This window comes from Triticum dicoccoides, chromosome 6A, assembly GCF_002162155.2.
Source record: "Triticum dicoccoides isolate Atlit2015 ecotype Zavitan chromosome 6A, WEW_v2.0, whole genome shotgun sequence".
Classification (NCBI taxonomy): Eukaryota; Viridiplantae; Streptophyta; class Magnoliopsida; order Poales; family Poaceae; genus Triticum; species Triticum dicoccoides.
This window is the reverse complement of record NC_041390.1, coordinates 162073161-162097893: the sequence shown is the minus strand read 5'-3', so window position 1 is coordinate 162097893 and position 24733 is coordinate 162073161.

Sequence of the window (24733 nt, the reverse complement as noted above, 5' to 3'; positions counted from 1 at the left end):
GTATTAACCAGAAACTTAGTACATGTGTGAATATATAGACAAACAAAGTGTCACTAGTTTGCCTCTACTTGACTAGCCCATTAAATCAATGATGGTTATGTTTCCTAACCATAGACATGAGTTGTCAATTGATTAACGGGATCACATCATTAGAGAATGATGTGATTGACTTGACCCATCCATTAGCTTAGCTCGATGATCATTTAGTTTGTTGCTTTTGCTTTCTCCATAACTATACATGTTCCTATGACTATGAGATCATGCAACTCCCGAATACCGGAGGAACACTTTGTGTGCTACCAAACATCACAACGCAACTGGGTAATTATAAAGGTGCTCTACAGGTGTCTCCGATGGTGTTTGTTGAGTTGGCATGAATCGAGATTAGGATTTGTCACTCCGATTTTCAAAGAGGTATCTCTGGGCCCACTCGGTAATGCACATCACTATAAGCCTTGCAAGCAATGGACTAATGAGTTAGTTACAGGATGTTGCATTACGGAACGAGTAAAGAGACTTGCCGATAACAAGATTGAACTAGGTATTGAGATACCGACGATCGAATCTCGGGCAAGTAACATACCAATGACAAAGGGAACAACGTATACCGTTATGCGGTTTGACCGATAAATATCTTCGTAGAATATGTAGGAACCAATATGAGCATCTAGGTTCCGCTATTGGTTATTGACCGGAGATGAGTCTCGGTCATGTCTACATAGTTCTCGAACCCGTAGGGTCCGCATGCTTAATATTCGCTGATGATCGGTATTACGAGTTTATGTGTTTTGATGTACCGAAGGTAGTTCGGAGTCCCGGATTTGATCACGGACATAACTAGGAGTCTTGAAATGGTCGAGACATAAAGATCGATATATTGGAAGCCTATATTTGGACATCAAAATGGTTCCGAGTGGTTTAGGCATTTTTCCGGAGTACCGGGTGGTTACCGGAACCCCCTGGGGAGTATATGGGCCTTATTGGGCCTTAGTGGAATAGAGGAGAGGGAAGGGAAAATAGGGAGGCACACCCCCAAGACCAATCCGAATTGGGAAGGGGGCCGGCCCCGCTTTCCTTCCTTCCTCTCCTACTCCTACTTGGAAGGGCTCCTACTTCTACTAGGAAAGGGGGAATGCTACTCCCGCAGGGAGTAGGACTCCCCCAGGGCATGCCATAGAGAGGGCCGGCCCTCCCCCTCCTCCACTCCTTTATATACGGGGGAGGGGGAACCCCATGGACACACAAGTTGATCAGTTGATCTTTTAGCCGTGTGCGGTGCCCCCCTCCACCATAATCCACCTCAGTTATATCATGCTTAGGCGAAGCCCTGTTCCGGCAGCAACATCATCACCGTCATCACACCGTCGTGCTGACGAAGCTCTCCCTCGACACTGCTGGATCGTGAGTTCGTGGGATGTCCGAGCCGAACGTGTGCAGATCGCAGAGGTGTCGTACTTTCGGTAATAGGATCGGTCGATCGTGAAGACGTACGACTACATCAACCATGTTGTCATAGCACTTCCGCTTACGGTCTACAAGGGTATGTAGATGACACTCTCCCCTCTTGTTGCTATGCATCACCATGATCTTGCATGTGCGTAGGATTTTTTTTTGAAATTACTATGTTCCCCAACAATGGTATCAGAGCCAGGTTTATGCGTAGATGTTATATGCACGAGTAGAACACAAAGGAGTTGTGGGCGTGGGTATATACATATTGCTTGCCATCACTAGTTGATTCTTGATTCAGCGGCATTATTGGATGAAGTGGCCTAGACCGACATTACGTGTATGCTTATGCAAGACTGGTTCTACCAACGTGCTTTGCACACAGGTGGCTAGTGGGTGTCTGTTTCTCCAGCTTTAGTTGAATCCGATTCAATGAACAGGGTTCTTTCTGAAGATCAAAAAGCAATCACTATACCGCGTTTTGGTTTTTTGATGCGTAGGTAAGAACGGTTCTTGCTCAGCCTGTAGCAGCCACATATACTTGCAACAACAAAGTAGAGGACGTCTAACTTATTTTTGCAGGGCATGTTGTGATGTGATATGGTCAAGACATGATGTTGAATTTTATTGTATGAGATGATCATGTTTTGTAACACAGTTATCGGCAACTGGCAGGAGCCATATGGTTGTCACTTTATTGTATGAAATGCAATCGCCATGTAATTGCTTTACTTTATCACTAAGCGGTAGCGATAGTCGTGGAGGCAATAGTTGGCGTGACGACAACGATGCTTCGATGGAGATCAAGGTGTCAAGCCGATGACGATGGTGATCATGACGTTGCTTTGGAGATGGAGATCACAGGCACAAGATGATGATGGCCATATCATATCACTTATATTAATCGCATGTGAAGTTTATCCTTTATGCATCTTATTTTCCTTAGTTCGACGGTAGCATTGTAAGATGATCTTTCACTAAATTTCAAGGTATAAGTGTTCTCCCTGAATATGCACCATTGCTACAGTTCGTCATGCCGAGACACCACATGATGATCAGGTGTGATAAGCTCTACGTTCACATACAACGGGTGCAAGCCAGTTTTGCACATGCAGAATACTCGGGTTAAACTTGACAAGCCTAGCATATGCAGATATGGCCTCGGAACACTGGAGACCGAAAGGTCGAGCGTGAATCATATAGTAGATATGATCAACATAGTGATGTTCACCATTGAAAACTACTCCATCTCACGGGATGATCGGACATGGTTTAGTTGATATGGATCACGTGATCACTTAGATGATTAGAGAGATGTCTATCTAAGTGGGAGTTCTTAAGTAATTTGATTAATTGAACTTTAATTTATCATGAACTTTGTACCTAATAGTATTTTGCATGTTTATGTTGTTGTAGATAGATGGCCCGTGCTGTTGTTCCGTTGAATTCTAATGCGTTCCTAGAGAAAGCTAAGTTGAAAGATGATGGTAGCAACTACACGAACTGGGTCCGTAACTTGAGGATTATCCTCATTGCTGCACAGAAGAATTACGTCCTGGAAGCACCGCTAGGTGACAAACCCGCTGCAGGAGCAACGCCAGATGTTATGAACACCTGGTAGAGCAAAGCTGATGACTGCTCGATAGTTCAGTGTGCCATGCTTTACGGCTTAGAACAGGGACTTCAACGATGTTTTGAACGTCATGGAGCATATGAGATGTTCCAGAAGTTGAAGTTAATATTTCAAGAAAATGCCCAGATTGAGAGATATGAAGTCTCCAATAAGTTCTACAACTGCAAGATGGGGGAGAATAGTTCTATTAGTGAACATATACTCAGAATGTCTGGGTACCATAACCACTTGACTCAACTGGGAGTTAATCTTCCTATTGATAGTGTCATTGACAGAGTTCTTCAATCACTGCCACCAAGCTACAAGAGCTTCGTGATGAACTATAATATGCAAGGGATGGATAAGACGATTCCAGAGCTCTTCGCAATGCTAAAAGCTACGGAGGTAGAAATCAAGAAGGAGCATCAAGTGTTGATGGTCAACAAGACCACCAGTTTCAAGAAAAAAGGTAAAGGGAAGAAGAAAGGGATCTTCAAGAAGAACAACAAACAAGTTGCTGCTTAAGAGAAGAAACCCAAGTCTGGACCTAAGCCTGAGACTGAGTGCTTCTACTGCAAAGGGACTGGTCACTGGAAGCGGAACTGCCCCAAGTATTTGGCGGATAAGAAGGATGGCAAGGTGAACAAAGGTATATGTGATATACATGTTATTTATGTGTACCTTACTAAATCTTGCAGTAGCACCTGGGTATTTGATACTGGTTCTGTTTCTAATATTTGCAACTCGAAATAGGGACTACGGATTAAGCGAAGATTGGCTAAGGACGAGGTGACGATGCGCGTGGGAAATGGTACCAAAGTCGATGTGATTGCCGTCGGCACGCTACCTCTACATCTACCTTCGGGATTAGTATTATACCTAAATAATTGTTATTTGGTGCCAGCGTTGAGCATGGACATTATATCTGGATCTTGTTTGATGTGAGACGGTTATTCATTTAAATCAGAGAATAATGGTTGTACTCTTTATATGAGTAATATCTTTTATGGTCATGCACCCTTGATGAGTGGTCTATTTTTACTAAATCTTGATAGTAGTGATACACATGTTCATAGTATTGAAGCCAAAAGATGCAAAGTTGATAATGATAGTGCAACTTATTTGTGGCACTGCTGTTTAGGTCATATTGGTGTAAAGCGCATGAAGAAACTCCATTCTGATGGACTTTTGGAATCACTTGATTATGAATCACTTGGTACTGGCGAACCATGCCTCATGGGCAAGATGACTAAAACTCCGTTCTCCAGAACAATGGAGCGAGCAACAGAGTTATTGGAAATCATACATACTGATGTATGTGGTCCAATGAACATTGAAGCTCGCGACGGGTATCGTTATTTTCTCACCTTCATAGATGAATTAAGCAGATATGGGTATATCTACTTAATGAAACATAAGTCTGAAACATTTTAAAAGTTCAAATAATTTCATAGTGAAGAGGAAAATCATCATAACAAGAAAATCAAATTTCTACGATCTGATCGTGGAGGTGAGTATTTGAGTTATGAGTTTGGACTTCATTTGAAACAATGCTGAATAGTTTTGCAACTCATGCCACCTGGAACACCACAGCGTAATGGTGTGTCCGAACGTCGTAATCGTACTTTACTAGATATGGTGCGATCTATGATGTCTCTTGCTGACTTACCGCTATTGTTTTTGGGTTACGCTTTAGAGACAGCTACATTCATGTTAAATAGGGCACCATCCAAATCCGTTGAGACGACACCTTATGAACTGTGGTTTGGCAAGAAATCCAAGTTGTCGTTTCTTAAAGTTTGGGGCTGCGATGCTTATGTGAAAAAGCTTCAACCTGATAAGCTCGAACCCAAATCGGAGAAATGTGTCTTCATAGGATACCCAAAGGAGACTGTTGGGTACACCTTCTATCACAGATCCGAAGGAAAGATATTCATTGCTAAGAATGGATCCTTTCTAGAGAAGAGGTTTCTCTTGAAAGAAGTGAGTGGGAGGAAAGTAGAACTTGATGAGGTAATTGTATCTTCTCCCTTACTGGAAAGCAGTACATCACTGAAATCAGTACCAGTTATTCCTACACCAGTAAGTGAGGAAGCTAATGATGATGATCATGAAACTTCTGATCAAGTTAATACTGAACCTCATAGGTCAACCAGAGTAAGATCTGCACTAGAGTGGTACAGTAATCCTGTTCTGGAAGTCATGTTACTTGACCATGATGAACCTATGAACTATGAGGAAGCGATGATGAGCACAGATTCTACAAAATGGCTTGAGGACATGAAATCTGAGATGGGATCCATGTATGAGAACAAAGTATGGACTTTGATTGACTTGCTCGATGATTAGCAGGCCATAGAGAATAAATGGATCTTCAAGAAGAAGACTGACGCTGACGGTAATGTTACTGTCTACAAAGCTCAACTTGTTGCGAAAGGTTTTCGACAAGTTCAAAGAGTTGACTATGATGAGACCTTCTCACCTGTAGCGATGCTTAAGTCCGTCTAAATCATGTTAGCAATTGCCGCATTTTATGATTATGAGATTTGGAAAATGGATGTCAAAATTGCATTCCTTAATGGATATCTTAAAGAAGAGTTTTATATGATGCAACCAGAAGGTTTTGTCAATCCAAAAGGTGCTAACAAAGTGTGCAAACTCCAGTGATCCATTTATGGACTGGTGCAAGCCTCTCGGAGTTGGAATATACGCTTTGATAGTGTGATCAAAGCATATGGTTTTATACAGACTTTTGGAGAAGCCTGTATTTACAAGAAAGTGAGTGGGAGCTCCGTAGCATTTCTGATCTTATATGTAGATGACATATTGTTGATCGGAAATGATACTGAATTTCTGAATAGCATAAAAGGATACTTGAATAAGAATTTTTCAATGAAAGACCTCGATGAAGCTACTTATATATTGGGCATCAAGATCTATAGAGATAGATCAAGACGCTTAATTGGACTTTCACAAAGCACATACCTTGATAAAGTTTTGAAGAAGTTCAAAATGGATCAGGCAAAGAAAGGGTTCTTGCCTGTATTACAAGGTGTGAAGTTGAGTCAAACTCAATGCCCGACCACTGCAGAAGATAGAGAGAAAATGAAAGGTGTTCCCTATTCTTCATCCATAGGCTCTATCATGTATGCAATGCTGTGTACCAGACCTGATGTGTGCCTTGCTATAAGTTTAGCAGGGTGGTACCAAAGTAATCCAGGAGTGGATCACTGGACAGCGGTCAAGAACATCATGAAATACCTAAAAAGGACTAAGGATGTGTTTCTCGTATATGGAGGTGACAAAGAGCTCGTCGTAAACGGTTATGTCGGTGCAAGCTTTGACACTGATCCGGATGACTCTAAGTCACAAACCAGATACATGTTTTTATTAAATGGTGGAGTTGTTAGTTGGTGCAGTTCCAAGCAGAGCGTCGTGGCGGGATCTACGTGTGAAGCGGAATACATAGCTGCTTTAGAAGCAGCAAATGAAGGAGTCTGGATGAAGGAGTTCATATCCAATCTAGGTGTCATACCTAGTGCATCGGGTCCAATGAAAATCTTTCGTGACAATACTGGTGCAATTGCCTTGGCAAAGGAATCCAGATTTCGCAAGAGAACCAAGCACATCAAGAGATGCTTCAATTCCAAATGTGATAAAGTCAAGGAGGGAGACATAGAGATTTGCAAGATACATATGAATCTGAATGTTGCAGACCCGTTGACTAAGCCTCTCTCACGAGCAAAACATGATCAGCACCAAGACTCCATGGGTGTTAAAATCATTACAATGTAATCTAGATTATTGACTCTAGTGCAAGTGGGAAACTGAAGGAAATATGCCCTAGAGGCAATAATAAAGTTGTTATTTATATTTCCTTATATCATGATAAATGTTTATTATTCATGTTACAATTGTATTAACCAGAAACTTAGTACATGTGTGAATATATAGACAAACAAAGTGTCACTAGTTTGCCTCTACTTGATTAGCCCATTGAATCAATGATGGTTATGTTTCCTAACCATAGACATGAGTTGTCAATTGATTAATGGGATCACATCATTAGAGAATGATGTGATTGACTTGACCCATCAACCGTTAGCTTAGCACGACGATCGTTTAGTTTGTTGCTTTTGCTTTCTCCATAACTATACATGTTCCTATGACTATGAGATCATGCAACTCCCGAATACCGGAGGAACACTTTGTGTGCTACCAAACGTCACAATGTAACTGGGTGATTATAAAGGTGCTCTACAGGTGTCTCCGATGGTGTTTGTTGAGTTGGCATGAACTGAGATTTGGATTTGTCACTCCGATTGTCAGAGATGTATCTTTGGGCCCTCTCGGTAATGTACATCACTATAAGCCTTGCAAGCAATGTGACTAATGAGTTAGTTACGGGATGTTGCATTACGGAACGAGTAAAGAGACTTGCCGGTAACGAGATTGAACTAGGTATTGAGATACCGACAATCGAATCTCGGGCAAGTAACATACCAATGACAAACGGAACAACGTATACTGTTATGCGGTTTGAACGATAAAGATCTTCGTAGAATATGTAGGAACCAATATGAGCATCCAGGTTCCGCTATTGGTTATTGACCGGAGACATGTCTCGGTCATGTCTACATAGTTTTGAACCCGTAGGGTCTGCACGCTTAACATTCAGTGACGATCAGTAACGTTCAGTCCCGGATTTGAGCATGGACATAACGAGGAGTCTTGAAATGGTCGAGACATAAAGATCAATATATTGGAAGCCTATATTTGGACATGGGAATGGTTCTGGGTGGTTTGGGCATTTTTCCGGAGTATCGGGAGGTTACCGGAACCCCTCGGGGAGTATATGGGCCTTATTGGGCCTTAGTGGAATAGAGAAGAGGGAAGGGAAAGAGGGAGGCGCGCCCCCCAAGCCTAATCCCAATTGGGAAGAGGGCCGGCCCCCTTTCCTTCCTTCCTCTCTCCTCCTTCCTTCCTCTCCTACTCCTACTTGGAAGGGCTCCTACTTCTACTAGGAAAGGGGGGAATCCTACTCCTAGAGGGACTAGGACTCCCCCAGGGCGCGCCATAGAGAGGGCCGGCCCTCCCCCTCCTCCACTCCTTTATATACGAGGGAGGGGGGCACCCTATGGACACACAAGTTGATTAGTTGATCTTTTAGCTGTGTGCGGTGCCCCCTCCACCATAATCCACCTCAGCTATATCGTAGCGGTGCTTAGGCGAAGCCCCGTTCCGGTAGCAACATCATCACCGTCATCACGCCGTCGTACAGACGAAACTCTCCCACAAAGCTCCACTGGATCGTGAGTTCGCAGGACGTCACCGAGCTGAACGTGTGTAGATCATGGAGGTGTCGTACATTCAGTACTAGGATCGGTCAATCGTGAAGATGTACGACTACATCAACTGCGTTGTCATAATGCTTCCGCTTACGGTCTACAAGGGTATGTAGACGATACTCTCCCCTCTTGTTGCTATGCATCACCATGATCTTGCGTGTGCGTCGGATTTTTTTTTGAAATTACTGCGTTCCCCAACAGAAGGCCCATTGTCATGACAAGGCCGTTATGAGATAGGTTGGCTTCACTGTTTTCGATGGCTCTGAGGACATGATCACTGACAAGGAGGCTTGGATCCGTGTGCACTGTCCATGGAATGATTCTGATGATGGAACTGGAGGCCCTTCAGCTGCTGTAGTAGAGTCTGAGGAGGAGGAGGAGCATGATTGGTGATGTCCTGGAGTGTTGCTACCACCGTCGTGTTTAGGTGTCCTCTCTACCCTTTTGGTGTCTCGATGCCAAAGGGGGAGAGAGTGTAGGGATTTGCTGTATGTCGTGTGTTGAGTGTGTTTCTCCATTTGCAGTTGCTTTCCTCGCTCGAATTCATTTGCTTTGGTTTATGTTCGTCCCGTGTGTTCGAGACCATATGGTTTGATACGTATGAACTACCTTATCTCTCTCTATTTATGTCTAGTACTTTATGTTAGTTATTACGTGTGAGATGCATCCTATGCTTATGCTTTTATTCATTTATTCGTATGCTCTCCTGCTATTTCTTGCATGATTACATCTTACTATGTTTATGCAAGTATGGCACGGTCTATAAAATATAGGGGGAGTGTGGATCCTATATGTGTGCATTTTTTATTCCAAAAGCATATCTAAAATAGTGCACACATCTAGGGGGAGCCCATCTATATTTTGTAGATTGTGGGGCTGCACACCTCTTATTGCTATATCCTTTGTACAAATCCCACGTTGTCATCAACCCACCAGAAAGGGAGATTGTTAGGGCATATTTCTCCCTAAGTGGTTTTGGTGATTGATGACAACATGTTTGCAGACTAATCGTGTGCATTCAGCTTTTCAGACTATCAAGCATATGGCACAACATGATTCGTGCCCCTAGGAGTTTCAAGAGAAGACGGTTTTATTTCCGCATTTCTTTTCTGGTGGACTTGAGTCGTAGGGAAAACCGTACTATCAAGAGGGGGTCCGCATGGGAAAGGTTTGGGTGGAATCAACACATACACTCTTCTTGCATCCATCGTCCCCTTCCGTTTCCTTGGAGTTGTCCCTCGTTTGCACCGGAGTAGGGGAGAAGAGCCACAAGCGGTAGTACCGCCTATAGGCGGTAGTACCACTGTAACCACAGTTCACACTACCACTCGAGGCTGGGACCTCAATTCGTCGTGTCGGGTTCTAAAGTGGTGCCTCCTGATACGTCTTCAACGTATTTATAATTTTTTATTGTTCCATGCTATTATATTATCCATGTTGAATGTTTTATATGCATTTCTATGCTATTTTATATAATTTTTGGAACTAACCTATTAACCTAGAGCCCAGTGCCAGTTTCTGTTTTTCCTTGTTTTTGAGTTTTACAGAAAAGGAATATCAAACGGAGTCCAAACGAGCTGAAAATTTACAGTGATTTTTTATGGACCAAAAGAAGTCCCCGAAGCAAAAGAGTTGGGCCAGAAGAGTCCCGAGCCAACCACAAGGGTGGAGGGAGCGTCCTACCCCTCAGGAGGGTGCTCCACCCTTTCCCTTGCACATAGAAAGCTGACGGCAAAGACGGTGTTTGCCATTAGCCAGTTCTTTGTCGTCCGCTAGTGGACGGCATAGAAGCTTTGTCGTCCACTAGCGGATGGCAAAGAGGGAGGGTGGCGTACCAGCGAGGGCCTCCTAACGGCCACTTTCTTTGCTGTTAGCTAGTGGACGGCAAAGAATCTTTGCCGTCGGCTAGCTGCCGGCAAAGAAAGTGGCCAACTAACGTCCATTAGTTAGGCTCTTTGTCGTCCGCTAGCAGACGACAAAGAGCCGTGACCTAAACTAAATAGCCGCCATCCCCACGTCTCTCTCTCTCTCTCCTTCCCTCGTCACACCCGTGCCGCCGCCCCGTGCCCGAGCCGCTCCCGCCGCTCCGCCGCCCCACCTCGCCGCCCCGCCCTGCCTGAGGGAGTCCTGGAATAGGGGGTCTCTAGACAACCGGACTATATCCTTTGGCCAGACTGTTGGACTATGAAGATACAAGATTGAAGACTTTGTCCCGTGTCCAGATGGGACTCTCCTTGGGGTGGAAGGCAAGCTAGGCAATACGGATATTTAGATCTCCTCCCTTGTAACCGAACTTGTGTAACCCTAGCCCCCTCTGGTGTCTATATAAACCGGAGGGTCTAGTCCGTTGGACAACATACAATCAGACCATAGGCTAGCTTCTAGGGTTTAGCCTCTATGATCTCGTGGTAGATCAACTCTTGTAATACTCATAACATCAAGAACAATCAAGCAGGACGTAGGGTATTACCTCCATCAAGAGGGCCCGAACCTGGGTAAACATCGTGTCCCCTGCCTCCTGTTATCGTCCGCCTTAGACGCACAGTTCGGGACCCCCGACCCGAGATCCGCTGGTTTTGACACCGACATTGGTGCTTTCATTGAGAGTTCCACTGTGTCGTCATCATAAGGAGGGATGGCTCGTCTCGTTGTCAAGGACAACATCACCTCTGGGGGACCCCTGGCTGTAGGCCAAACTCTCCGACTAGGCGGCTTCGTCATGACCGCCCGCTCGGCCGTTGCACCAATGATGACTTCTTGGGTCATCGAAAATAGCCTCCACATCGGCTCGAAATTCGCCGAGCAGATGGATCCAATTGAGCTCTCCACTTTGAACGAGCTCTTGGATCGCATCGCCGCTCTGGGAGTCGCTACGGACTATGATCGGATCGGGCTTAAACCCGACCAAAGGGAGATTAACTCCCTGCCGGTCACCCATCAGATAGCGGTGGTGGAGGAGCAATGCGGTGATTCTCCCTCTATCCTGAGGACGAACTATGTCCGGATTCCCGAGCTCTCCGAGCCAGATACCCGCTCATGGGAGGACATCACCCTAACCCTAAACCTAGAATCAGGCTGCATACCGAACCTACGGGGCAACATCCCGGAGCCCGAACTTCCAAGATCGGAAACTCCCCTGCCCTAGGGTCTCAGATTGGGTCAAGGTCCGGACTTAAATCCACCCACCCACCCAGATACAAACGATCTTTCCCACATTAGGCAAGTGCCCCAAGAGACAGTACATCACTATTGAGCCAGATTCCTCCTTGTAATGAACAAGGTCAAGGACTGTCGCGAGGAAGACGCAATTTTGTTCTTTTGCAACAATTGCACAGACAAGGGAATCCTCAACGCCATAATTCTCCGTGACATAGCACACTTCGCTGACTTGGCGGCCATAATACGAAAGTACTGTGCAATGGAAAGCGCCTGGAAACCCCAAACAAAATTTTGGGATAATCCGGCTCTGACACAACCCCCAGTCCGAACTAAAAGGGTGCACTCTCATAAGTCGCCTGACTCAATTACAAAGAAGTAAAAGCCCACTACAGGGAATGGAACCGTATTGGAAGGATGGCTTAACGGGCCCTGCAAAATTCATAGTGCAATAGATACCATACCAACACATAGCCTTAGAGCATGTTGGGTACTCCGGCAGGTGGCCAAGAGCGGTGAGGATATCCTCATACAAAAAACCCTAGAGTACCTTCCCGTGGATAACAATACAGTTTTGACAGTCTTCGAGACCTTCGCCTCAAATAATAGGCGTAAGCGAGCACTCCGCAGCCTTGTCGAAGTCTGCCACGTGGCAACAATAAATCCATGGAGCGACACGGCTATCACCTTCAATGCCAGTGATGAACCTAAATTCCGAACAACCTGAGCACCAGCCGCTTTGGTCCTCAGTCCAATTGTGGACGGCTTTCAGCTCACTAAAGTGCTCATGGACGGCGGCAGCGGACTAAACCTCATTTATGAGGAGACTCTTCAAAAAATGGAAATAGACAGCAACCGTATTGAGCAAAGTAGCACGACCTTCTGAGGAATTATCCCTAGTCGGGAGGCACATTGTGCTGGGAAAATCACACTAGATGTGGTATTCGGCACTCCAGAGAATTACAGGTCCGAAGAAATCACATTCCAAGTGGCCCTGTTAAGTAGCGGATACCATGCCCTTCTAGGGCGGGAGGCATTCATGATTTTTCAAGCCATACCCCATTATGGGTACATGAAGCTAAAAATTCCCGGACCCAATGGAATCATCACTCTAGCTAGTGATCCGGACATAGCACTCCGCCCCGAGAACAAAACAGCCGCACTGGCCCTCGAGACACTATCCGAAGCCCTTGTGGCAGAGGAGTTAACCGCGCTGCGCTCCACAGTGGATAGGGACGACGTGATACTAGACAAAAGATCCAAGTCCACCTCCACCAGCGGATGAAATAGTCAAATTTCAAGTCCATCCAATGGACCCCACAAAAACAGCATCCATCGGGGCACAATTAAACCCTGCCATAGACGCCGCACTACGGGAGTTCCTGCGTGACAATTGGGACGTATTCGCCTGGCATCCTTCAGACATGCCAGGAATCCCACGTAGGCTGGCCGAGCATAGCCTTAACATTCTAAAAGGATTCAAGCCGGTCAAGCAGACTCTTCGGCGTTTCTCCGAACCTAAGCGACAACCCATGGGAGTGGAGCTAGCCAAGCTACTGGAGGCCGGATTCATTAGAGAAATAAAGCATCCGGAATAGCTAGCAAACCTGGTGATGGTGTCAAAGAAGGACAAATCCTGGCGCCTATGCGTCGACATCAAGGACCTTAATAATGCGTGCCCAAAGGATCCCTTCCCCTCCCTCGCATCGATCAAATTATTGACGCTACCATAGGACACGACTCATTGTGCTTCCTCGACACATACTCCGGTTACCACCAAATTAAGATGGCGGAGTTCGATCAAACCGCAACAGCATTCATCACTCCATACGGCCCCTTCTATTTTAACACAATGCCCTTCGGGCTCAAAAACACCGGCGCAACGTATCAGCGCATGATTCAGACATGTGTGGAAAAGCAGATTGGCAAAATAGTGGAGGCATACATCAACGATGTGGTCGTTAAAACCAGACATGTCGACTCCTTAATAGATGAGCTGAGGCTCACATTCAACAATCTCTGAACATACGACATTAAGCTCAATCCGGAAAAATGCTTTTTCGGCGTACCCGCTGGAAAGCTCCTGGGCTTTATCGTCTCCAGCAGAGGAATTGAAGCAAACCCGGCTAAGATCCGGGCTCTGTCGCAGTTGGCTATCCCAACTGACCTCAAGCAAATCCAAAAGTTAACTAGATGTGTGGCGGCCTTAAGCCGCTTCATCTCCCGATTAGGAGAAAAGGCACTCCCCCTTTATCGCCTTCTTCGGTGCACCAAACACTTCGAATGGACAGACGCAGCCACGGCCGGATTAGAAGAAATAAAAGCCATCCTGGCCACCAACCCAATCTTGGCCGCACCAAATGTTGGTGAACCAATGCAATTATATATAGCGGCAACTCACCAAGTTGTAAGCGCAATGCTCATCGTCAAACGAGAGACTGACGGACATAAATTCCCACTTCAAAGGCCGGTATATTATGTATCTACTGTCCTCACTCCATGCAAATCACGGTACCCACATTATCAAAAGATAGCATACGCGGTATTCATGGCATCCTGGAAATTACGACACTACTTTCAAGAGTGTTCAATTACGGTGGCCTCCGAAGTACCACTTAACGACATAATAAACAACCGCGATGCCACTGGCCGGATTGCCAAATGGGATATCGAGCTCCTCCCGTTCGACATAACATATAAACCACGGCGAGCCATTAAGTCACAAGTACTGGCCAATTTCATCACCGAATGGACAAAAGCCGAACTCCCTAAAGAGTACGGCGCGTACTCCAATTGGATCATGCACTTCAACGACTCTAAAATACTTGTTGGTCTGGGGGCTGGCATCGTCCTGACGTCCCCCACCGGAGATACAGTTCAATACGTACTCCAAATACTATACACAGACTCCAATAACACAGCCGAATACGAGGCCCTATTACATAGTCTCCGGATGGCGGTTTCCATGGGCATTCAACGCATGGAGGTGCATGGGGATTCAAACCTTGCAATATCCCAAATAAATGGAGACTTCGATGCCAAGGATCCAAAAATGGCGGCATATCGCAATGCCGTCCTCAAAATGTCAGCTCGGTTCGAGGGGCTTGAATTCCACCATGTGGCTCGGGAAAATAATCAAGCGGCGGATATCCTTGCCTGTATCGGTGCTAAGCGCGACCCTGTCCCACCTAACATCTTCCTGGAAAAACTGTTTAATCCATCCATGGTATGGGAAGGGGACACCGGCAATAATAGTCCGGATCCGGCCACAACACCAGATCCCGGACACTCTGACACAATCGGAGGCTCTGCCATCGAAATAACACCTTCAGCCCACGTAATAATGGCCGTCATCGCCCCGTGGACAGAACCATTCCTGGCCTACCTAACCAAGCAGGAACTACTCGAGGACCAAAATGAGGCACGCTGCATAGTGCGGCGATCTAAACCTACAAGGTCCACGAGGGAGAGCTTTATAAGAAAAGCACTACCGGAGTCCTTCAAAGGTGCATCTCCGAAGAGGAAGGGCGGAAGATTTTGGCAGAAATCCATGCCGGACTCGGCGGCCACCACGCCGCAGCCTGGGCCCTTGTAAGCAAGGCCTTTCGTACAGGTTTTTATTGGTCGACGGCCCGGGCAGATGCGCAGCATCTGGTCCAACATTGCGTCGGTTGCCAGCTTTTTGCAAACCAAAGCCATATGCTGCCTACCGCTCTCCATACAATCCCCATTACTTGGCTCTTCGCGGTCTGGGGGCTTGATATGGTCAGACCCCTTAAAGGGGGAACCCATAAGAAAAAATACTTACTTATCATGGTGGATAAATTCACCAAATGGATAGAAGCCAAACCCGTCAAAACGGCTGAATCCAGACCGGTGATAGACTTCATATCTGGGGTTGTACACCGTTATGGCATCCTCCAAAGCATCATCACTGACAACGACACGAATTTTACAGCCGACAAGGTGAAACTTTCATGCAGCAATATGGGCATCAAGCTCGATTATGCTTCTGTCTATCACCCGCAAACTAACGGTCAAGTCAAGCGAGTAAATGGTCTTATAATGAGCGGCATTAAACCCAAACTAGCGCGGTCCTTAAAGGAATCAAACATGCACTGGGTAGAGGAGCTCGACTCCGTACTATGGGGGCTGTGGACCATGCCGAATCGCACTACCGAATACACACCGTTCTTTATGGTGTACGGCGCAGAGGCGGTTCTGCCTTGTGACATAATTCATGACTCACCTCGAGTGCGCATGTACGAAGAAAAAGAGGCCGAGCTCGATCGGCAGGACAGTTTGGACGCACTGGAGGAGGAGCGCGACGTGGCAAAGGCCCGTTCCGCATTCTGTTAGCAATAGGCTCAAAGGTATCAAAGCAGAGAAGTACGGGCCAAAACCTAAAACGTTGGCGAACTAGTTCTACGCCTGCTGGAGAAGAAAAAGAAGAAGCTCAAGCCCAAATGGGAAGGTCCATTCATTATCGACCAGGTTCTGACCGGTGGAGCGTACCGTCTGCGGGATGCATCGGATAATCGACTCGAGCCAAACCCATGGAACGCAGCCAGACTCCGAAGATTCTACGCCTAGCGCCGGACTACATGTTCGTCTCCTTCCCTCTGCCATTTTTTTTGCGTATCTGTCTTTTCTCTCTTTCTCTCTTTTTATTTCTCATTAAGGCCCTAAAACGCTAAACTTGTGTCTTGGTTACACAATCTTGCCGCGCTAACCGCGCTCATTATACCTGGGGGCTTCTTATACAGAAGCTTAATCCAACTATTTTTCTGGGCTTTGTGTCCCACACATGTGTTATTCTTCCACATGTACCTTTTTTCACCATTATATGCATCGATATGATTTAAGTTTTGGCCAAGATGGGTTGCCTGGCTCTTGTATTTATGCCCTGCATTCCCGTTAATTCGGCTAGGGCATAAGGGGAGCACCTCTGCGATTGTTACTGCCGGGTCAGTCGGATGTGTACCTCAGACTGGGTGAAGCCGAAAGCTAGCGTTCTTAAGGGAATATTCGGTCGATGAATAAAAGATGACTTTTATTTAATTTGAAATTCGCCCTCCGATGTTTATAGCCCACGTCTCTTTTCACAGTTCGGACATGCACATTTGGGCATGCGTACCCAGGGAAAGGAACCCTTAACGGAACTATTCTCCCTGGAAGATGTTTCTTACTACCCATGTAATATAACATAGGTAGTTGGGTACTTGTCTGTTCAAGCACTTATGACCCCTACGCCTGGTCTCCATGCATACCCCGGTTTTTACATAACCGAGTGGGTATTCAGATACACTCCGGACTATCGGGTCCAGCGGTCGAAGCGAAAAGGTCCGCCATGACAAATGATTTACAATCCGGCTAGGACATTACATATGTCACTTGAAGTACACAGTCGCTGAGGGAGTCCTGGATTAGGGGGTGTCCGGATAGCCGGACTATACCTTCGGTCGGACTCCTGGACTATGAAGATACAAGATTGAAGACTTCGTCCCGTGTCCGGAAGGGACTTTCCTTGGCGTGGAAGGCAAGCTTGGTGATACGGATATGTAGATCTCCTACCATTGTAACCGACTCTGTGTAACCCTAGCCCTCTCCGGTGTCTATATAAACCGGAGGGTTTTAGTCCGTAGGACGAACAACCATCATACCATAGGCTAGCTTCTAGGGTTTAGCCTCCTTGATCTCGTGGTAGATCTACTCTTGTACTACCCATATCATCAATATTAATCAAGCAGGAGTAGGGTTTTACCTCCATCGAAAGGGCCTGAACCTGGGTAAAAACATCGTGTCCCTTGTCTCCTGTTACCATCCGCCTAGACGCACAGTTCGGGACCCCCTACCCGAGATCCGCCGGTTTTGACACCGACATTGGTGCTTTCAATGGCAGCCCTCACCACACTTATGACCCACTTTTGCGTGGGAGAAGACAGCTGGCTAGCTCGCAGCAATAACATGACTAAGAGCCCTGGTAATTCGGATACCAAGGACAGCAGTGGCAGGTCGCGTCGCGACAAGCAAAAGCGCCGCATTAACAGCGACAATACTGAGGATATGGCAGTTAATGCCGGATTCAGAGGCTCTAAACCCGGTCAGCGGAAAAAGCCATTCAAAAGAAATACTCCGGGCCCGTCCAGTTTGGACCGAATACTCGACCGCTCATGCCAGATACATGGCACCTACGAAAAACCAGCCAATCACATCAACAGGGATTGTTGGGTGTACTAGCAGGCAGGCAAGTTAAATGCCGAAAGTAGAGACACGGGGCTGCATAGCGATGACGAGGAGGAGCCCCGGCCGCCGAACAACAGTAGACAGAAAGGTTTTCCCACACAAGTGCGGACGCTGAACATGATATACACAACCCACGTCCCCAAGAGGGAGCGGAAGCGTGACGCGATGGAGCCAGTCGCCCCAAAGTTCAACCCATGGTCTTCCTGCCCGATCACTTTTGATCGAAGGGACCACCCCACTAGCATTTGTCATGGCGGATTCTCCGCATTGGTTCCAGACCCAATTATTGACGGACTTCACCTCACTAGAGTCCTTATGGACGGCGGCAGCAGCCTGAACCTTCTTTACCAGGATACAGTGCGGAAAATGGGCATCGATCCCTCGAGGATTAAACCCACTAAATTGACCTTTAAAGGCGTCATACCAGGTGTAGAGGCCAACTGTACAGGATCAGTTACACTTGAAGTGGTCTTCGGAAATTATCCGGAGATCCATCAAGCGCGCCAAGTTCAATGTAGTGCCGCACTACGCATACCTCAAGCTCAAGATCTCAGGCCCTCGAGGAGTCATCACGGTCAATGGAAACACCGAATGCTCTCTCCGAATGGAGGAGCATACGGCGGCTATCGCAGCGGAAGTATAAAGCAGCCTCTCAAGACAATTCTCCAGTCCGGCCATTAAACGTCTGGACACCGTTAAGCGCGCCCGGAATAACCTACAACAAGACCGCCTGGCACGTTCCGAGCAAGCGTAGCAATGCGGCCCCAACCCCAGCCCTCGCAAACTTGTGAAACATGTGTTGCGCGTACATAACGACGCTCTGGAAATACCATGGGCACAGGGGGAGGGGCACCATCACGGCACGCCCGAAATGCGGCTTAAACCGCACTAGGGGCTGCCGATTTCTTAATTTACTCTTATTTTCAGGACTCCATTCTTCGGAAGGCTTGTTCGGCAGTAAAAATTGCCGCACAAACGATACAACCAGGGAAGCAGAAAGCTGCACCGCACTATGGAACTCTAAGGTGGTCTCTATAACGAGCAGTATACCTGTTTCACATACCATTCCGCAGCTCGCCCCTGGAAAGGACATGTTAAATAGTCCCATCTTTTGCTTATTGCACTATTTGTATCTTTCTGCTTTGATCATAGCTTTTTTTAAATAAACAAGGCATAGCTTCCGTCTATTATTGCATTACTCTTTTTACGAATTTATGTTCATTAATGACATGTTGCACCCGTACACTTTGGTACGGCCGATACGCCATGGGCTTAAGTACCCCACAATACGGTGTGAGAAGTCCGAACACTTCCACAAGTGCGGCACCCTGAACTTATAGCATTATATGCATCGGCTCCGAATCATGTCTTGGGTCAATAGTTGGGTTTGCCCGGCTCCTATGTTTTGGTACCTTACATTCCGTTATATCGGCTAAGGTAGCACTAGGAGAACTACTGCGATTGTGCCCTAGTTGAGCTGGTCTAAGCACCTCAGTAGAGAAAGCTAAAACTGACCGTCATGATGAGGCGAGAGCTGGTCGCTGTTCGAGAGGTTTTCGAGTCCCTAAAGACTTATGCCGCTTAGAGCGAGGAGTCGGTTTTGTCCGGCTTAGGCGTGGATAGCGCCCTGAATTCGGTCTTCCGAACACTAGGGGCTTCGCCGAAATTTAAAATTATAGAATTCTATGGCTAAGTGAGAGTTTTCAAGCATTATAGTCTGATTTCCTTGTTCGTTGCGTTGAGCGCCTCCCTCGAAGGACCCAAGAATGGGAAAAAGAGCGCTCATGTTTATCCCGAACACCCCAGCACTCGTGGCATGGGGGCAGAAGCCGATGACTCGCCATCTCTCAAATTGATAAACGGCCGCACAGAAGGTAATATTTTAAATTCAAAAGCGTTGCTTAGCGCATATGAACAAGTTTTCAGCGTACATGATCACAAATGCGAGTTTACTCAAAAATTAAATCTTTGGAGTATTCATCCGCTATAAGGCGGGCACCCTTCAGGACGCCCTCATAATATGCTTCCGGGACACGATGCTCCTTGCCCGGCGGCGTCCCGTCCTTCACCAGCTTCTCCGCATCCATTTTGCCCCAGTGCACTTTAGCACGGGCAAGCGCCCTACGGGAACCTTTGATGCAGACAGAGCGCTTAATTACTTCAAGCCGTGGACAGGCATCCACCAGCCGCCTCACCATCCTGAAGTAGCTACCAGGCAGAGCCTCTCCAGGCCAAAGCCAAACTATGAGGCCCTTTATGGCCTGTTCGACCACCTTGTGGAGCTCGACCATTTGCATCAGCTGGTCGCTCAAAGGCACCAGGTGTCCGGCCTCAGCATACTGAGACCAAAAAACCTTCTCCATCGAGCTCCCCTCCTCGGCTCGGTAGTAGGCGGCGGCATCAGACGCACTGCGGGGCAAATCTGCGAATGCTCCTGGAGAGCTCTGGACTCGAGTAATTAACAAGTAATTCACTTTCACGTGCTTGCTTTGCATAAAGAATGCCTTACCCGCCGCTATCTTCTTCATCTCTTCAATTTCTTGGAGGGCTTTCTAGGCTTCGGCCTTGGCAGACTTCGCGCTTTCGAGGGCTGCCGCAAGCTTGGACGCTTACGTCTTTGAGTCAAGCTCCAAACTCTCGTGTTTTTTCACGAGAGCCTGGAGCTCTTTCTGCACCTCCTCCACCCGCACCTCCTGCTTCCCTCTCTCTCTGCACTCCGCGGCCGCTCTATTTTCGGCCTCGGACAGCGCTTTCTTAAGGGTTGCCACCTCGGTCGTGGCCCCTATAATACCACGTTGATCCTGTCATTTTTTGCAACCACATCTTCTCTATATACTTGCGCAAGGTATTACTTACCTTCCTTCTCCTCGAGTTGCCTCTTGGCATGGCCGAGCTCGTTCTCAGACCGCGCGAGGTTTTGCTTCAGCGTATCCACCTCCGCAGTCAGTGCGGCGGAGGCCAGCAGCGAAGCCTGCATACGCATATTGACTTGATTATGTTAGACTCCTGCGAATGTTATTAGATCCTCTATTCGGCTTTTCTTCCTGAACGCCGAACAGAGCATCAGGGGCTACTGTCTATGTGGTAATATTTTTACATATTCTTTACTTACCTCAAAGCCTGTTAGAAGGCTGGCACAGGCTTCAGTCAGTCCGCTCTTGGCGGACTGAACCTTCTGGATCACCGCACTCATAGTAGTGCGGTGCTCCTCGTCGATGGAGGCGCCATTAAGCACCTCCAGCAAATTGTCTGGTGCCTCCGGTTGGATGGAGGACACCGGCTCGGTAGGCTTGCTCCTCTTGGAAGGAGGCTGCCTACCGGAGTCCGAAACCGTTGAAGGTTCCGGCACGGTGTCCGGCTTAAGGTCGGACTTGGAGCCCTTGGTTGTTCTATCCCCTTTACGCCTGGAGTCCGGGAGGTCGCCTTGCGGCTCCTCCAGGACCACCTCCTCCTGGCTTGGAACCTGTTGGGACGCCACCTCGGCATCATCCGTAGGGTGGGGGGAGGTAGCCGTCGGAAGCGAATTCACATTCGACGAATCCAGGGAGCCGCTCGACGACTCGTCGAGCCCGGCCTTGGGCGGACTGCATAGTCATATTCGGCGTAAGGAGGAGCTGTGCAAGAAAGGAACACTATGAATTGCTCTGGTGTCCGAATACTTCTCGCCAGGGGCTTGGCCCTGTGCGGCCACTCCTCTTCGCCATCGTCGGTGTTGGTGGAGTAGTACGGAGGAAGGGTCTTCCCCTTCTTGGACCCTTCGGCCTCCCCAGTTGGGGCGGCCTTCCTTTTCTTCCCTCCCCCCGCTGGAAGGGGAGAGTTCTCTTCTTCCTCCTCCTCGTCTTCAAGGGAGGAGTGCGTCTTGGAGTCGTTGGATGATGAATCCGACACCTCCAGGCGCCGGGCACTCTTTCGAGTCCCCGTGGCCTTCTTCTTGGCCTTCTTCTCCGGCACCACATAGGGTGCCGGAAACAGCAGCTTCGCCAAGCGAGCGTTTGCTGGGCCTTCGGGCAAAGGAGCCGGACAGTTGATCTGTCCGGACGTCTCCTGCTAATCCTGTCAAAGCTAATGGAGCTTAGATCCTGCATGGAGTCAAACTATGAAAAACTAATACCCTGTAAAAGGTAAAAACAGCTTACCGCACTAGCGTGACGCTGCGTGCTGAATCCGCGATCCTCGGTAGCGGATGCGGGGGCTTCGGCGCCCTTGAAAAGCACCTTACAGGCATCTTCGTACGTCGTGTCGAAGAGCCTGCTCAGAGTTTGATGCTGCCGGGTCGAACTCCCACAGGTTGAAAGCCCGTTGTTGACACGGGAGGATCCGGTAGATGAGCATAACCTGGACTACGTTGACAAGTTTGAGCTTCTTGTCCACCAGGGTTTGGACGCATGTTTGGAGTCCGGTTAGCTCTCCTTTTTTACCCGCGACAGGCCCGTCTCTTTCCAGGAGGTGAGCCGCGTAGGGGGTCCGGATCGGAACTCGGGGGCTGTGACCCATTCAGGGTCGCGCGGCTTGGTGATGTAAAACCACCCCGATTGCCACCCCTTTAGGGTCTACACGAAGGATCCCTCGAGCCATAGGACGTTGGGCATCTTGCCCACCATGGTGCCTCCGCACTCCGCCTGGGTGCCGCGCACCACCTTCGGCTTGACATTGAAAGTCTTGAGCCATAGGCCGAAATGGGGGCGGATGCAGAGGAAAGCCTCGCACACGACGATAAACACTGAGATGTTGAGGACAAAGTTCGGGGCCAGATCGTGGAAATCCAGGCCATAGTAGAACATGAGCCCCCGGACAAATGGGTGGAGAGGGAAGCCCAGTCCACAGAGGAAATGGGGGAGGAACACCACCCTCTCATGGGGCCTAGGGGTGGGGATGAGCTGCCCCTCTTCGGGAAGCTGGTGCGCAATGTCGTTGGACAAGTATCCGACCTTCCTCAGTTTTTTGATGTGTCCCTCCGTGACGGAGGAGACCATATAGTTGCCTCCCGCTCCGGACATGGCTAGAGAAGGTTGAGGTGGGGTGTGCGGACTTGGGCGCTAGAGCTAAAGTGCGCGAAAATGGATATGCAAAGGAGGAAGAAGGCATGGATGAAAAGGTGGATCCTTATCCCCTTATATGGGCGGACGCGACTATGCGTCCCCACTAGCCTGGTAAAACTCGCTTATCTCCCAAGCGCCGTAATCAATGGCGCGGTTGGGTTACCCATACCCGTAATGATGAGAATCCCGAACTAAGGGGACACGATCTCTGCTTTGACAAGACATGCCAAGGAAACCGCCTTGCTAAACGCGCTGAGGTGGGACAGTAAAATGATTCGAATAAAGACTTGGCCGTGGTGTGATGTCATGCTATGGAATATGTCAGCAGATTAGATTTGTGTAAATATTATTCTCTCTATGGCAATATGAGGAGACTTATTTTGTAGAGCTGGACACTACCTTTGTGTTCAAAATCTTCTATGAAGTAGTTCGAGGAGGAACCCGCCTTGCAATGCCGAAGACAATCTGCGCGTCGGACTCATCGTCATTGAAGCGTGGTTCAGGGGCTACTGAGGGAGTCCTGGATTAGGGGGTGTCCGGATAGCCGGACTATACCTTCGGCTGGACTCCTGGACTATGAAGATACAAGATTGAAGACTTCGTCCCGTGTCCGGAAGGGACTTTCCTTGGCGTGGAAGGCAAGCTTGGCGATACGGATATGTAGATCTCCTACCATTGTAACCAACTCTGTGTAACCCTAGCCCTCTCCGGTGTCTATATAAACCGGAGGGTTTTAGTCCGTAGGATGAACAACCATCATACCATAAGCTAGCTTCTAGGGTTTAGCCTCCTTGATCTCGTGGTAGATCTACTCTTGTACTACCCATATCATCAATATTAATCAAGCAGGAGTAGGGTTTTACCTCCATCGAGAGGGCCCGAACCTGGGTAAAAACATCGTGTCCCTTGTCTCCTGTTACCATCCGCCTAGACGCACAGTTCGGGACCCCCTACCCGAGATCCGCCGGTTTTGACACCAACAGTCGCTATGACTGATTAAATTCTTCTTCCATACCGTCCAATAGGCTGTCTAGCCTACAATCCTGTTGGGAATACTTTGCGGCTAATTCTACTTGGTCATGCACTAAACTGAGCGGATTTCTTTCCCATCAGGCCCCACAGGTCCGACCTCGGCCATATGGTTTGGGTCAGCTTTGGTATATCGCGTCTTCACCATAGCCCAGGCTTCCCTTGCACCTTGTTGGCAGGCCGATATCTTCCATAATCGGAAGCGCCACCGCACTCCCTTGAGCTTCTCTATAAGCTCCCCCATGCCTCCTGGCGGGGACACGGATGGCCACAAGTCTTGGGCAATACCCTGCATCACCTGCAGAACTTGCTCGTGCAGTTGTGAGAGCTCTGGTAGAAGATCACTCGAAGACCCAGGCATCTCCTCCGCAGGACGACCCGTCAGCATACCTGTAGCCATAACTCTGTTAGCCGGCTTCTTCGCCGAACTCCTTTAAAAAGTTCGTTCAAGCACTTACTAAAAATGTCGCGCCGAAGCCACTTATTCTCCTTCACGGAGTCCGCAAGCTGGGCTCGGACATCTTTCAATTCCACGCCTAGCCGGATATTAGCGTCTTGGAGATCATTTTTCTCCTGCCTGACTCGCGTAAGCACGCGCTCGCCAGCATTTAGCTGTCGATCAGCACATGCCGGATTCACTATCACGGCCTCCGGATTCACTCCGAGGTCATCTGCAACATCTATTGTTAGATTTGCATGCATGGCGTATACTACCTGGTACCTGTATTCTTTGAAATGAAAACAAGTGTTACCAGAGGGGCCCTTCCCGGACTCCTTCAATGCGACAACAGCGGCCCCTAGCTGGGCCTTGCACTCTTCCAGCTCTTGAGACAGGAGGGAATTCTTCTCTTTAA